The sequence below is a fragment of the Camelus ferus genome, chromosome 1, assembly GCF_009834535.1.
Source record: "Camelus ferus isolate YT-003-E chromosome 1, BCGSAC_Cfer_1.0, whole genome shotgun sequence".
In the NCBI taxonomy this organism is placed as follows: Eukaryota; Metazoa; Chordata; class Mammalia; order Artiodactyla; family Camelidae; genus Camelus; species Camelus ferus.
In genome coordinates this window covers 79,820,510-79,835,246 of record NC_045696.1, presented here as the reverse complement: position 1 = coordinate 79,835,246, position 14,737 = coordinate 79,820,510, and the positions used below count along the sequence as shown (strand labels likewise).

The 14,737-nt window shown below is 33.5% G+C and overlaps 1 protein-coding gene across 1 annotated transcript in view; it reads right to left on the bottom strand.

The window, feature by feature from the left end:
- The window catches only part of SPATA16 (spermatogenesis associated 16), a 181,268-nt gene that overhangs the window by 136,300 nt on the left and 30,231 nt on the right, over positions 1–14,737 (bottom strand). The gene's annotated exons all lie outside the window — the stretch shown is intronic.

Here is a 14,737-nt window from a genome sequence, read left to right as displayed (position 1 = left end):
ATTTAGAGTTGTCACCTTTTTATATACACCTAATGTAATATTTCTTATATTCTAAATCCTGTTTGCTTAAATATTATTAAAACCAAATTTTCTTTCATAGATTCAGTTGAGATGGGCTTGCCATTTACACTAAATTATTGTCAATTATTTTTTAAGGTGCAATTTGGTTGAGAATGGCTATATTCTGTTCTAAAACGTATTTCTCTTCTTAATTTTATCCAAAAACTATAAACTGACAGAGAATCTAGGTGTTTGAACTGGTAGTTACTTGGTGCTACTAACTTTTGCCTGGATATCCGGTCAATTCTGAGAATTCATATCATTTTTAAGTCTTTTCTAATTTGATGGATGAAATTTGTTACTGTATAGTTAAGTCAATGTATATTTATTGAGTAATTACTAGTGATTGTCAGACAAAATTACTGCCATTAAATTCTAATTTAGATAGGTCTTTTTCATGAATTTTTGCTACCAGTCTGATCCCATAGGACCCAGAAATACCTAAACAAATAGTTTTTCAGAAAAAAAAAAAAAAGGTTTCTGTATGGCATAGCTCTTTATAAAGCCCAAATCAGTAAAAAGTTAAATGACTAGAAATTATGTAGTTATATTTATTAGCATATCATAGTATTAAAATTCTAGACTTTGATTAATGTTATCCTCTAAATTAAGTTGACATTTTTTTCATCTTAAATGCTCAAATCTCATGGATTTTTTTTTTTTTAACATAAAATCTTAAGCAAACAAAATGTACTCTTTGCCCCTGCCTCCCCTTGTGTTCCTCTCTTCTGCCATGGAGCAGACACGTCTCCTCTCTGGCACACTTTTTGTGGGATAAATGCCTGGGACATTCACAGAGTAGTCAGGAAGTAACTTCCACAAGGACATTCAACTCTTATGTGACAAAAGGAAGCTGACCTTCAGATTTAATAATATTAAAGACTTTGTCTATGAACACTGGGAGAAAGTGAAGAATAAATGCCTGGTCTTCTAGTGTCTGTAATATTCTCTACTTCTATGAGATTCAAGGCTAGAAAAGGAATTAAATGATCAGTCATAACACCCTGAAGAGTATACTTTATGAAACCAAACTATAAGACAGCAAGGAGAGACAAAGATAACTTTTCAATTCACCTTAAAATGGGAAAACAGGCAGCCTGCTGGGTAGGTTTATGTATATTTGTGGTGATTTTGGTTTATCAGTCAAGTACTATAAGATAGAAAACTTTACTGTTTTTATCAAAGATTGCTTAATTTGTTTGTCAAAGTGTTATGTCTTTGAAATAAGCTTTGCAATGAGGCAAATTGTTATAAATACGTTGAAGTTAAAGGCAGAATTACAGTAAATATACACAAAAATACTGGTATCAGGATTACAAAACATATTCCAGATATTTTGTTGAATTTTAAAAATTTCATGCAGACATTTGTAAAGACTGAGAAGCTAATTTTCTAGAAGATAAAGGACTTCAATATGAGATGTATTTGTTTGAATGTAGGAATGGTGACTTAGTTCCAAGTTATATTTGTCTGAAGCTATATTCTTTACCTCTTTGGTGAAATAAGTCACGGAGATAAGGTAATAAAACTTTTAAACTGCCTGATACAGTCTATCGGTGAGAAGACTGAATTAGGAAAAATTAGGTGTCAATTTTTTGTTTTGAAAGGAAATTTATGATATTTTTGAATGAAGCATGGACAAATTAAAAGCATATTTAAGGGAATATGCAGTGAAAACTCTTGTGAGTATAGTTGTTTTGGTAAGAAGCTAGATATTAAAATGAGATTTCAGTAGTAAATTAGAATCATAAGCTCAAATTTTAATAAGAAATACATATTTTATAAAATATATTCAATATTTTATAAAAACAAGATAATACTTTGGAGTTATAAAACCTTTTTCTAAGGCATCTCAAAGTTCTTTTAAGAAATAAATATCAAACCTGTTTTCAGAAGTTGTGGCACAAAGGAATTTCAAGGTTTGTTTAAAAACAGATAACATAAAGCCCAATACTAGCAGAAATAACCAAGATTAAGTATTAAGTTATGGGTCCTATTTTAAAAAATGCAACCACAAAGTTTTCTTTAATTAGGATCATTGTTAGTAAGACTGCTATTGCTAATAGATTCTCCCTTATTAGAATATTGTGTGAAGTTTACCCACCATACTTTTGGAATATAATTTTGAGTGATCCATGAGAATCTGGGAGAGAACAATAAATCTTGAAAAATGTGGCATTATCTGAGTTTTATCAGATATTTGCAGATAAGAGTATATACATATCATTCAACCAATCAGAAAATTTTAAGATTTTTATATTGTTTTGGAAATTGCAAAAAAACTAAAGTTGGAGAGTAAGTCACTCATAACCCTATAACCATGTATAATTGCTATTAATTTTTAGCATATTTCTTTCCATACTTTACATGTTTTTATATAATAAATTTTATATTGTACATAATTTTTGCATTCCTTTTTCATATGCTTTGCTTCTTTTTATGTGTTTTCAATTAAAATCTAAGACATATAAAAATATCCTCATGTTACAATTATAGTTGGATATTTTAATGTCCTACCCTCAGCAAATGATAGAAATACTGGAAAAAAAAATCAGCAAAGATCCAGAAGGTCTGAATGACACAATCAACCAACAGAATGTAATTGGCATGTATATAAAACACTCCACCTAACAATAGCAGAATACATATTTTTCTCAAGCACCCATGGAAAAGTCACTGATATAGACCATATCATGGGCAATAAAACAAACCTCAAGAAAGAGAAAAATATTAAAATCATTTGGAGTATATCTCTACCATAATGGAATCAAAACTCAACAGTTAAAAAAAAAGAATCCAATCGGAAAATGGGCAAAAGACATGAACAGATTTTTTTATTGAAGAGAACATTCAGATGGTACATAAGCTCATAAAAAGGTGTTTGACATGTTTATTGTTTGACATCATTAGTTGTCAGAGAAATGTAAATTAAAACTACAATATCACGACATACCTATTAAAATGAAAAATAGTGACAGCACCAAAAGCTGAGAATGGTCAGGAATTGGATCACTTACACATTGCTGATAGGAATATAAAATGGTACAGCCACTGGAGAAAACAATATGGCAGTTGCTCAAAAAACTAAACATGTACTTTACAACTCAGCAAGTGCACCTTGGGCCCTTATTCCAGAGAAATGAAGACTTAACGTTCACCCAGAAATCCATATGTGAATGTTTATGGCAACTTAATTCATAAAAGCCCTAAATTTGAAGCAGTCTAGATGCCCTGAAATGGTGAATAATTAAACAAACTGTGGTATATCTATTCTGTGAAATATTATTCAGCTACAAGAATAAACAAGTGAGTGATAATGCAACAACTTAAGTGAATCCCTAGGGAATTATGCTGAGTGGAAAAAAGCTCATCCCAAGAAGTTATATACTGTTTGATTACATGACAAAATTATAGGGATAGAGAACAGATCAGTGATTGGAGCAGTTAGGGGTAGAAAGGGTGTTGTGGTTATAAAGGAAGGAATCCTCATAGTGATAGGACTGTAAACTGTACTGTATCTTGGCTTTGGTGGATAGATACATAGAAGACATAAACACACACATCACACACACACAAGTATGAGTAAAGTTGGAGAAATTTTAAGATTGGTGGAATGCATGAATGTTAATATTGTAGTGGCAGGACTAGTTTTATAAGAACTTACCAATGGAAGAACCTGCTTAGAGTAAATGGGATCTCTCTACATTATTTCTTACAACTGCATAAGAATCTACAATTACCTCAAAGTCAAGTTTACTTTAAAAAAAATCATGTTAAGATTTAGGTATCTTTCATTTTATCCCCCTCCTTTTGTATTAGTACAACTATTATCACGTTTAACTGGAGTTTGAGTTAAGAAGAACAATCATATCCGAGGAAATAATTTTCCATAGGATTTTTTGGGTCAAATTATGGACTGATTCTTATAAATAAAGGTAATAATTCATAATAAGTTTTGCTCTGAAGTTTTATTCAGCAGCCATTGTGAAAGGCTGCATCAGCCCCTCCACATTCTATTACTGTGATCTCCTGTTTGAGGACACTTGCCATGAGATGAGGGTTGTATTTAGTGATATTCACAGAGAGAAGTTGGCAAGTCCTTTTGTATTATGACTTTATTATTATTTTTTTTCTTAACCATCTTTCAGTTTGCTAGCACCCGCTTCCAAGTAGTTTTTGCAAGAGGGGTTAGTTATATGGATGGTAACTTTTCTGAGTTCGTGCATAGCTGCGAATATATTTTTGCTGGCTTTACACATGCAAATGAATGAGGGTGAGTATATGTTTCTTGAGACATAACCATTTCTTTAAATACATAGTTCTCTATTTATATTCATCTATTTAACATATAGAGAAGAAAAAAACGATACTTTTTTTGATGAAACAACAAAATTTAAAAGAACTTCCTTATTTATTCTTTTTCCCTAAACATACATTTTTTCTATATTCTTGCAATTCAAAATATCCTTAATTATTGCTACCATGAATCCAGATGTGTTCTATTGTCATTTATTTTGCCTGGAAAGAGGTAAGGTATTTGTGTTTCCTTTCTCAGCATTTTTTTCTTTTTTAACTTAGAAAAGTTTCCTTCACTTACATCTTTATTATTCTCATTCCAACTGACATTTTCTTTCTTACGAAAGTAATTCTAAAGTTGTATCTTCCATCTCTATCCTTCATGTCAATTAGGCTTTCTGATTTGTTTCTCCTCTGCATTTTAGGAGAGTGTCTCAAGATTTTCTGCTAAATCACTGGCTTTATTTTCCCCATTATTAACTCTACTTCTTTTTATAATGATGGTAATTGCAAACATTTAAATAGTGCTCACTGTTACAAGCAATGTTCTAAGAGTTCTCCATCTGTTACCTTATTTAATAATCACTCTACAAAGAATCGGTTTCATGCTCATTGCCTTAGTCCGATCAGGCTGCTGTAACAAAAAACTAAGGACTAGTTGGCTTAAAAAAAAAAAAATATATATATATATATATATATATATATATATATATATATATTTCTCATAGTTCTGGAGGCATGGAAGTCCAAAATCAGGGTGCGGTATAGTCCAATTCTGGTGAAGTCCCTCTTTAAGTTTGCAGACTGCCAATTTCTCATTGAAACTTCCCGTGGCAGAAAGAGAGTCAGAGAGCTCACTGGGGTCTCTTTTATAAAGACACAAATCCTTTTCATGAGACCTCCCCATTTAATGTTTTCCCTAGTGAGAAATTTCTCTAGTGGCACTGAAATTTTTTAATGTCGTAAATAACATACATTAAGCAGCCTTTGTGCATCTTTGCCCACACATTTGATCATTTCTAAATTGTAATACTCTATCTGTTATAAAGTCTTCTTGCATATCAGAATTGCTGAGTCAGGTGTATATATTACAATTCAAAAAACATATTTTAGAAAATACATATCATGAAAGTGCTCTCCAGAAAAGTTGTAAAAATACTTTTCCCAACAAGGTATTTAAGTTCTTGTTTTTCTGTATCCTCATGCACACTAGTTATTAGCAATGTTTTAATCTGTTTATTCTTTGCTAATCAGATGAGCAAAAATGGCACCTCACTTTAATTTGATTCATAACCACTCATGTTTATTGGCCATGTGTATGTGTATACTGCTTGTTTTGAGTTTTATTCATCTTTAAATTGGGCTGTTCTAATTCCTACTGAATTATTTTCATTTAGAAATTTATAATTAGATTTTTTCCAAATACGTTACTTATTTTGAGTTATGTTTATCACATTTTGGTGTCAGGCTTATGCTAACAGTATAAACCAAATTGGAAAGATTCTCATCTTTTTCAATACTCTGGAACATTTTGAAATAAATAGTTTAAAAAAACTGAGCCCAGCTCCTTTTATTTGATTATTGTTCTGTGAAGGTTTTCAATGTTTTATATCAATTTTGTTATATTTTTCTAGAAAATGATCAGTTTCATTAAGATTGCAAAGTCTGTCATTACACTGAAGAATATTACATTCTTAGAACATTTTAAATGCCTGTGTGCCAGTGGTGTCATTCCCTTTTTCACTCTTAGTACCATACAGTTTTGTTTTCTCTGTTTATTTCTTAATTAGAATTGCAGGGGTTTAATTATTTTGTTTTCTTAAAAACAACACAGTCTTAGATTAATTTATTAATTCTCCTACTCTGCTTCCTAATTCACTGATTTTGGTTTTTATGTTGCCTTTGTTATTTTTTTCTCTTGCTTTCCTAAGTGTTTTTGTTTTATTTTGTTTTGTTCCTGTATAGTATTTTTTTTGTTTTACTAATATCTTTAGTTGAATACTTAGTTCATTTATTTTAGTTTTTCTTATATATAAGGGTGTTGTGTGCTTCTGTGCTTTACTCCAGGAAAAAAAAATCATAGCTTTTATTTCCATCTTTTTTGCCAGTAGCTCTTTAAGAAAGTGTGGGCTTATTACTATTCTTTAAAATGTTGCCACCTGCTTTTCTTAGTTATTTGTGAGAATAGACCTTTTTGTTTATTCGTTAGTCATTTACAATTTGTGGTTTATGGATTGTTTGCTGAGATCCTTTACCACTTGTCTTTTACACACTTACCCTTTTCCTTGTTAATTTTTATGAGATCAGTCATGTATGTCTGGTGTTCTGGAATGTTCTGCATTTCTTTCCCCATCCTACAGACTTGAACTCCTCTGGAGAACTGTTTCTACCTCATGTTATAGCCTTTTTTGAGGTACAGGTGTTATGACTGCAGGAGCTCAGTGTTGAGGGACCCTTCTTTACTACATGGGACAAACATCTGCCTGAGAATGAAGCCAATATAGAAGGAGTGGAGCCAAAGATGGAGAGGCTGGAAAGCCCAACAGTAAATCCTGAAGATGTTCTCCTAAATCAGAATATAAAAGATAATCTGAAGAGGCAGTATTCATTGGTTATTTTGAAAAAGTGAAATTAGGGAATTGGAGGAAATAGAGAAAATTATAAACAAATCAAAAATTAAATTGTAGAATGAATTTTAAACTACAAGCATCAGTAAGTGATAATATCAAGCCAGGAATGTAGAAGACGATCTCTAAAAAAGGCAAGGTATTAAAGATGCTATTACTAATGAATTTTTACAATTTCTAAGACATTTTTATGTATATAATTACATCTGACTTTTTAATGTCTCCATGAAGTAGTTAAAACAGTTTGTCTCATTTGACAGGTACTAAAAATGATGCGTGAAGGGAGTCAACTGCATAGTGATAGATGGTAATTAGACTTGTGCTGGTGACCACTTTGTAGTGAATAAAGATGTTGAATTATAATGATAATCTACTGAAACTTACATAATTTAAAAAAAGAGAAGAAAACCTGTGCTAAAAGAGGTCTAGTGATTTGCCCCAGTAAGTAACAGAGGCTAGAACTGATTTTTTTTAATCGAAAGTTCTCTTGCCTTCACATCAGACACATTGTCCTAAATTATTCTATTCACTAATTTTTTAAACCTTAGTACCTAGCACCTATGTTAAGACATTCAGTAGAACTTCTTCAGTAGCACTCATCTTATTCAGTGAAACTTCTAATGGTTTTCTTTTGGAAACTATGACTTTAGGATTACACCTGCTTCTTTTTTTTTTTTTTTTTTTTTTTGCTTTCTTTTCACTGTGTAGAATCAGGATTCCTAAGGCCTGCCTGTACAAGAGCATGGTCTAAGCCAAATGTTTGGTAGAGATTGGGTTGGTAGTTTCTTCCTGAGTCTCCTTGCAGCCAGCCTCAGTACTGTTAGAACTTACATAGATAACTTTCTTTGCCAGGAGAATTGGAAGACGGAAAAAACAAAACAAACTTCAACCCCCAGTGTTCACCACTCTTTCTTTCACCACCTCTTCTCATTAACTTCATATCTCAAGGTGAAATAAACCATTGCTTGTCAATTTCCATTAGGGATTAACATTTATGCATTTATGCATAGATATAAAAAAGAGAGTACTAATCGTGAAATTAGAGGGTGAAATAGCATTGAGAGCCCCAGGAATGTGTCCTTGAACAAAGTAGGGGACTAATGGCATTCTAGTTGCTAAAGGCCCTGTGTCTCTTAGTTGGGCATGCAATAGGTAGAGGTAATAATCTATGTTTTATCATTCGTTCTTTCTTAGGGCTTTGTTTTTTGGAAAATTCCACCTAGCATCTGGCAGGCCTTTGCAGTTAGCCTTCTTTTCATAAATCTCTTCATGTGGGTTAATGCATACAGAGGGATGGACTTTAGGCACAACAGCTAACCACCATCTTATCCTGCAAATTTTTCAATGGGATCTTTACAATTCCTTTTGAGATACCAAACTAAGTGTTCACACTGCAAGGGTCTCATAACTAATAGTTTTCAGTTTTAATAAATATCTTTTTATACTCCCTTAACAGAGTGGAAAGAATCTCTATGCCATAGAATAACACCCATTGGTTTTAAATTTTTTCTCATCTTGTTACATGAAAGAGGAATGAATCAGAGAGCTCATCCCTTGTAACTTTCCACATGGTGCCACATAGATCTACTAAAGTGTCTCCCTGGGAGAGACAGAGTGTGTGGGGCTAAGAGATGCAGAGAATTATGTTCACACATCGGTGGACTTAAAAGTACCATCAGGGTTTCAGGAACAGTGCTTTTCAGCCAAGTAGGCCATGATGTGACCTCTATTAAATTTATGGGAATTGGAGAAATGAGGTTACTCCCTGGGTGATAAGCTGTTGAATGACAGTAAAAAGTAATTAATCACTCCTACTCCTATTTGTTAAAATAGCTATGCTTCAAGCTTTTTTTTTTTTTTTTTTTTTTTTTTTCCCTTTCAGGTAGCCTTAAAGTAGAGGTGTGGCCAGTGTGTTCATTTCACCGTGTTTCACCTTGATCTGACCAGCCAGTAATTTGCTTATGCTGTCAAGCATGTAGATGATACACATTAACCTTCAGGGTTTTTTTCAGGGATACCCCTAAACTCCATTTATGTTATGTGTAAAGCAGATTAGAAACATGGCGGGAGTGAGATGAATTAATACAATAAATCTTCCTTCCTTCTTGCCCCTGCATTTCAGCTCATAAAAGCAGTGATTTTAAAATGAAGATAATGTTAACAGTGTGCTTGTTTCAAGGTAGTAATTTATATTATAAAGTAAATATGCTATCACATACAAACTCAGCTCTTATTCAGTAATTATAATAGCTGGCATTTACTGAGTGCTGACTGTGTGTTTGGCATTGTGCTAAGCTCTTCATCTATAGTATCCCATTAGATATTATCTTTCATAGATGGTATCTTATTAAAAATTATTACTCCCAATTTTCAGATGAAGAAATTGGGTTGAAGAGAGGGTACTAGCTTATCATACAGTAAGTTCTGAAGCTATGATTCAAATCCAGATCTGCTGTTTCATCTAGATTCTGTGTTCTTTAGATAGTGTGCTCTTCAGCTGGCTGTTAATGTTAGTCACAGTCAAATCCTAGAAGGACAAATGTGAATACCAATAGCTATCAATAATGCTGGTTTCTTATTTATGACTACTTCACTCATATTCATATACACACAGAGAAAGATAAAGTAGTCTAGTGAGATTTCCTTCCTTTCTTTCTTTCTCTCTTTCTCCCTTTCTTTCTTTCCTTTCTTTTCTTTCTTTCTCTCTTCTCCCTTGTTCTTCTTTTTTTCTTTCTTTCGGTTCTTTCTTTCCGCTCTCTTCTTTCTTTCTTCTCCTCTTTCTTCCTTCCTTCCTTCTCCGTCCTTCCTTCCATCCTTCTTCCTTCCTCCACTTCCCTTCCCTTTCCTTCCCTTCCCTTCCCTTCCTTCCCGTTCCTTCCCTTCCCTGTCCTTCCCTTCCCTTCCCTTCCTTTCCTTCCCTTCCTTCCTCCATCTCTCCCCTCCCTCCCTCCTTTCTTTCTCTCTCTATCTCACTGGACTACCATTAGGGAAAAAGAAGGATAGGTACAATAGGCAGGAAAAGGGAGAGACAGGTCAGCATTTATTGAGCAGCCAGGTAAGGCAGTTTTACAGACAAGAATCACTTGATTCCTGCAGTCATCCATTTTATAAACAGAGTTGATTAATTCTAGGAGCAGAGGGGGCTGGAACTTCTAGAAATAGAGAGAAGGACTAGATGGTACACAGGAATGAGAAGAAGAGATGATGCAGGTGTGATAGGGAGAAAAAAAGCACAGTTCTAGCCAAGATCATAGGGGTCTTTGTGGATCACTGTGGTAGCTCACAGAGAAAAAAAATGTGACAATGAATATATGTTCATGTATAACAGAAAAATTGTGCTCTACACTGGAATTTCACACAACATTGTAAAATGACTATAACTCAATAAAAAAGTATATAAAAAAAAAAAGATCATAGGGGTCTTTGCCTGGGTCTGGTGAGGAGGGCTTCACTGGTGGCAGTTGAGGACCCTGCTGGGCCAAAGGTTGTCATGCCAGAACCACCAGGTCATGAGTCAGGGGAGTTTTTGATCTACTCCTTCATCCTCTTTGCTGAATAGCAGTAAAACTAAAATTAATACTTTGAAGACATTTGATAATAATTGAGATTTTTATAGAATCCTTGGTCTTAATATATTACTGCAGATGTATTTCTTTTAAAATTATTTTCATGCCAATTAAATGTTTTTCGTTATCTCATTTTGTTTAAGTGGGGAAACCTGGGCTGTCTGGGAGGGCATGTTTTCTTTAGAAACGTTGGGATAACCATACTGAGACAAGTGAGCTATCAAACAATGATATGCTTTTGACAGGACATAGTTTTTGAGAACTTAAGAATTAAGAGAATTTAAAAAAACAGTAACCCACAAATCTAGTGCCCTATGACACATCACTTGATTTCACTCCCATGTTCTCTTTCGGTTATTTTGGACATTTATAGCAGCCTTAATTACTTTGGAGCAAACTCCTACGGAGCAGTATATAATTCAGCAATTGCCATGAAAACACTATAGAGCAAACCACCCCTAAACTCATTGGCATAGAACAATCTGCAATTATTTTTTGTCTGTACATCTGCAGGTTGGCTAAGGTTGGCCAAGATTGGCCAATCTAGGCTATGATCAGTGAGACTTGGCTCTAAGATGATAGTCAATTCTAGGTTGACAAAGACTTGCAACAGAAGCAATCTGAGACGTGATCTTCTCATGGAAAAGGCAATAGTATAAGAGGACAGCTGGACAAAGCACATTTAAAGCCTTTGATCATTTCAGGTCCACTAAAATCCCATTGGCCAAAGCAAGTCATATGGAGGTCAAGGGCTGAGACCAAGGCCAGGCTGTGGATGTATAACGCTATGACTGGGCGGGGATTGGGGTGAAGAAATGGAACCAATAATTTAATCTACCACAAGCAGAGGAATAGGTTTATTTTTCTAAGGATCTCTTTTCTGGATTTCTCATCCATACACCCTCATGGAAAGGTGTGTCATGTGGGTTATGACACAAGATGAAACTCTGGGTCTCTACTGCCTCTGAGTCCTTCCTTTCCTTGCAGTACCACAGATTCCTTCAGGACAGAAACAGTTCTGAAATTGTATGTTCCACAGAAAATTAAGGAGTTATTATGTCAAAAATGTTTCTCAGATCAAATAAGCTGGTGATAAGCTTAACTGCAGGGCTATTAAAACTACTTAACATACTAATGTATATTGCAAATGTCTAGGAGGAAGACACAGCATACCATATTTCACAAACTTATTTGACCACAGAATCCCCTTCCAGCAACAAACTCATTTTTTTTTCCCTTTCTAAAAAAATTTATTTTTCATTGAAGTGTCGTTGACTTACAATGTTAGTTTCAGGTGTACAGCAAAGCAATTCAGTTATACACCTACATATATACATATATTTTCTTTTCAGATTCTTTTCCATTATGAATTATTACAAGAAATTGAAAGCTCCTGTGCTATGCAGTAGGTCTTTGTTGTTTATCTATTTAATACATAGCAGTATCTGTTAATCCCAAACTCCTAATTTATCCCTCCTCTGCCCTTTCCCCTTTGGTAACTACTTTGTTTTCTATGTCTGTGACTCTGTTTTTGGTTTGTCAATAGAATTTGTATCACTTTTTTTTTAGATTCCACATGTAAGTGATACCATATGATATTTGTCTTTCTCTGACTTGCTTCACTTAATATGATAATCTCTCTTTTTTTTTTTTTTCTTTTTTCTTTTAAGAATATCTTGAGGGCCTAGAGTTTTGTGAAATTCATTTTGGGAAATGCTGTCCTAAGGCAACTTCCATCTTTCTTACTTCTTAGTTCCATGGGGCTGACATCTGGATAATACCCCAATTTTGAGATAAATGTTTCTAAACAAGAATTTTCAGAGAGGAAGAAGCAGGATTAGCATATATGATCAGAAGGCAATGTAATTGTATCATTGATATGAGCTAGTATACTCTATTTCAATTTGTATGTTACTCATGTCACTTTTAAGTTAGTCAAATCCAAGCATGCTTCATTGTCTTCCAAAATTCTCTTTTTAACATTTCAGAGATGTTTATGTGTATATTTAAAGTATACTGGAGAGGGGGTGTGAAGGGGTGAATTGAAAGTTTGGAATTTGCAGATACTAACTACTATGTATTAAATAGATAAACAGCAAGGGCCTAATGTACAGCACAGGGAACTATATTCAATACCTTGTAATGGCCTATAATGAAAAAGAATATGAAAAGATATATATATTTGTATACCTGAATCACTATGGTGTACACCAGAAATTAACACAACATTGTAAACTGACTATACTTCAAAAACTTTTTTTTAATGCTCAAACAAAAAACATATAAAATATTCTAGAAATTAATGTTTGTGGATACCAAGAGATTTTTTTTTTCTAAGCCCAGAAATAATGGAGTTCTGGGGTCATTTAATCCATACTGTTACTATCAGGTGTAAAATTCTGTCTAGTATAAATTTTTTGTTTAAACTAGCACTACCAATGGTTATTTTCTTTCTCACAGTACATACACTGATGTTATGCTTTGGAGAGTATAACACTTTTAAAAAACCACCCATGAGGCTAGGACAGTTTTAGCTCAGTACAAATATTTTTTACACCTAAAAATTTTATGAAATGTTATAAATCTGAAAAAAATCATTTTAAACAGCTGAGATTTTATAGCCACTCAGGGATAATAAAAAGTTTGAAGAATATATTATATTATGTAGATGAAGGGAGTGTATTAATCAATATTGTGACTTTTAAGAGTTTTCTCTTAAAAGTAGGATAGAGGAAAATTATTCACTAATCATTCAGGTGAAATGTCAGTATGTTTTTGCATAATCTCTTATCAATATATCCTAATGTTAAAAGAAAGATTATGTGATGTAAGATGTTCTGGCTGTAGTGAACCCCAGGCCCTGAAACATAGCAGGGCAGTGCATAGTCCAAACTCTTCAGAACTTTTCAAGAGAATTTCTAAAGAGCAGCTGAACAGTTAATCCTGTATTACTAAAAATATTTGAATGGAGATTTGGAATTTATATAATCCTTTTACACATTATCTTATTTTCTCTTCACTGAAGCTCTAATAGGCGGGTCATGCAGCCACTGACTCTCATTTTGTGGGTAATAAAACTGAGAATCTGAGAAATCTAGTGACCTGCCCAAGGTCACACAGTTCATAAATAGCTGAGAAGGGAACTAAACGTAACTTCTGATTTCAAATTCAGTTTTTCTCCTTATCTTTGTACATTTCTTTCTAAAATGTTTTGTTCACAAGGTTTGTTTTCTAATTTCAAGTGTACATAGTTCATATTATAAATTAGACTTCATCTCTCTCTCATGACTTTAGTTGTAAATAGTAGGAAGAGTGGGAGTTAAAAAAAAAAGTATCATTTTCAAATTTAAATATTGTAGGGGAAAAGAGTCATAAAAGCAATGATAGGTGGATCTGAATTCCTGAAGGGGACTTTAAAGCAGTATTTATGGATCTGTGCAGAGAAAAGTAAGTTTTTATAGTACATGCAAGTCATTGCTCCATACAAGGATAAAACTTATTTAAATCACAACCAGTGAAGTTTCAGTGTAAAAGCAGGCATGCTGTTTCCCAGGGCTGGTGGTGAGACATAATAGAAAAGAGTACATTTGCTAGAGAACTAATCAGGATTTCAAGGGATGTGAAAACAGGTGATAACTTACTTTGATGTCTCTCAGTCCAAGTGCACAAGAAGGGAACAATTACTTTCCCTCTCACCAACTAATACCCTCGTATCAGAGTCTCCTAAAGGCTCTGTGAAAATGGTCTCCATTTCTGAAAGAAAGGGAAAGATTCACCCAGACAAATAGGAATTGAGTTTCTATATTGACCTTGCTTGGGAAATAGAGGTTTAACATGAAGACATCACTTCCTATCTCCTGACTGCCTATACGCTGCTAACAGCAGGACCCCCAGGAGAAAATGAGGGAAAAAAATATTTCTACCTCAATATTTCAGCTAGTCATATGTGAGGGGAGAAAATCCATGAGGAACTGTGATAATTATAACCTTCTATAGAGAATTATACTGTAACTTAAATTTGTTAATAGTATTTCTTATAGTAATAGATGAAATTATTTGACTAACATATGCCATGAATTGTGCTAAGCCCTTTAGTTGTATTACCTTATGAGGTAGATACAATTTTATTTTCACTTTATTATTTTCATTTTACAGATAAATTCAGGCTTTGGCAGTTTAAATAACCTT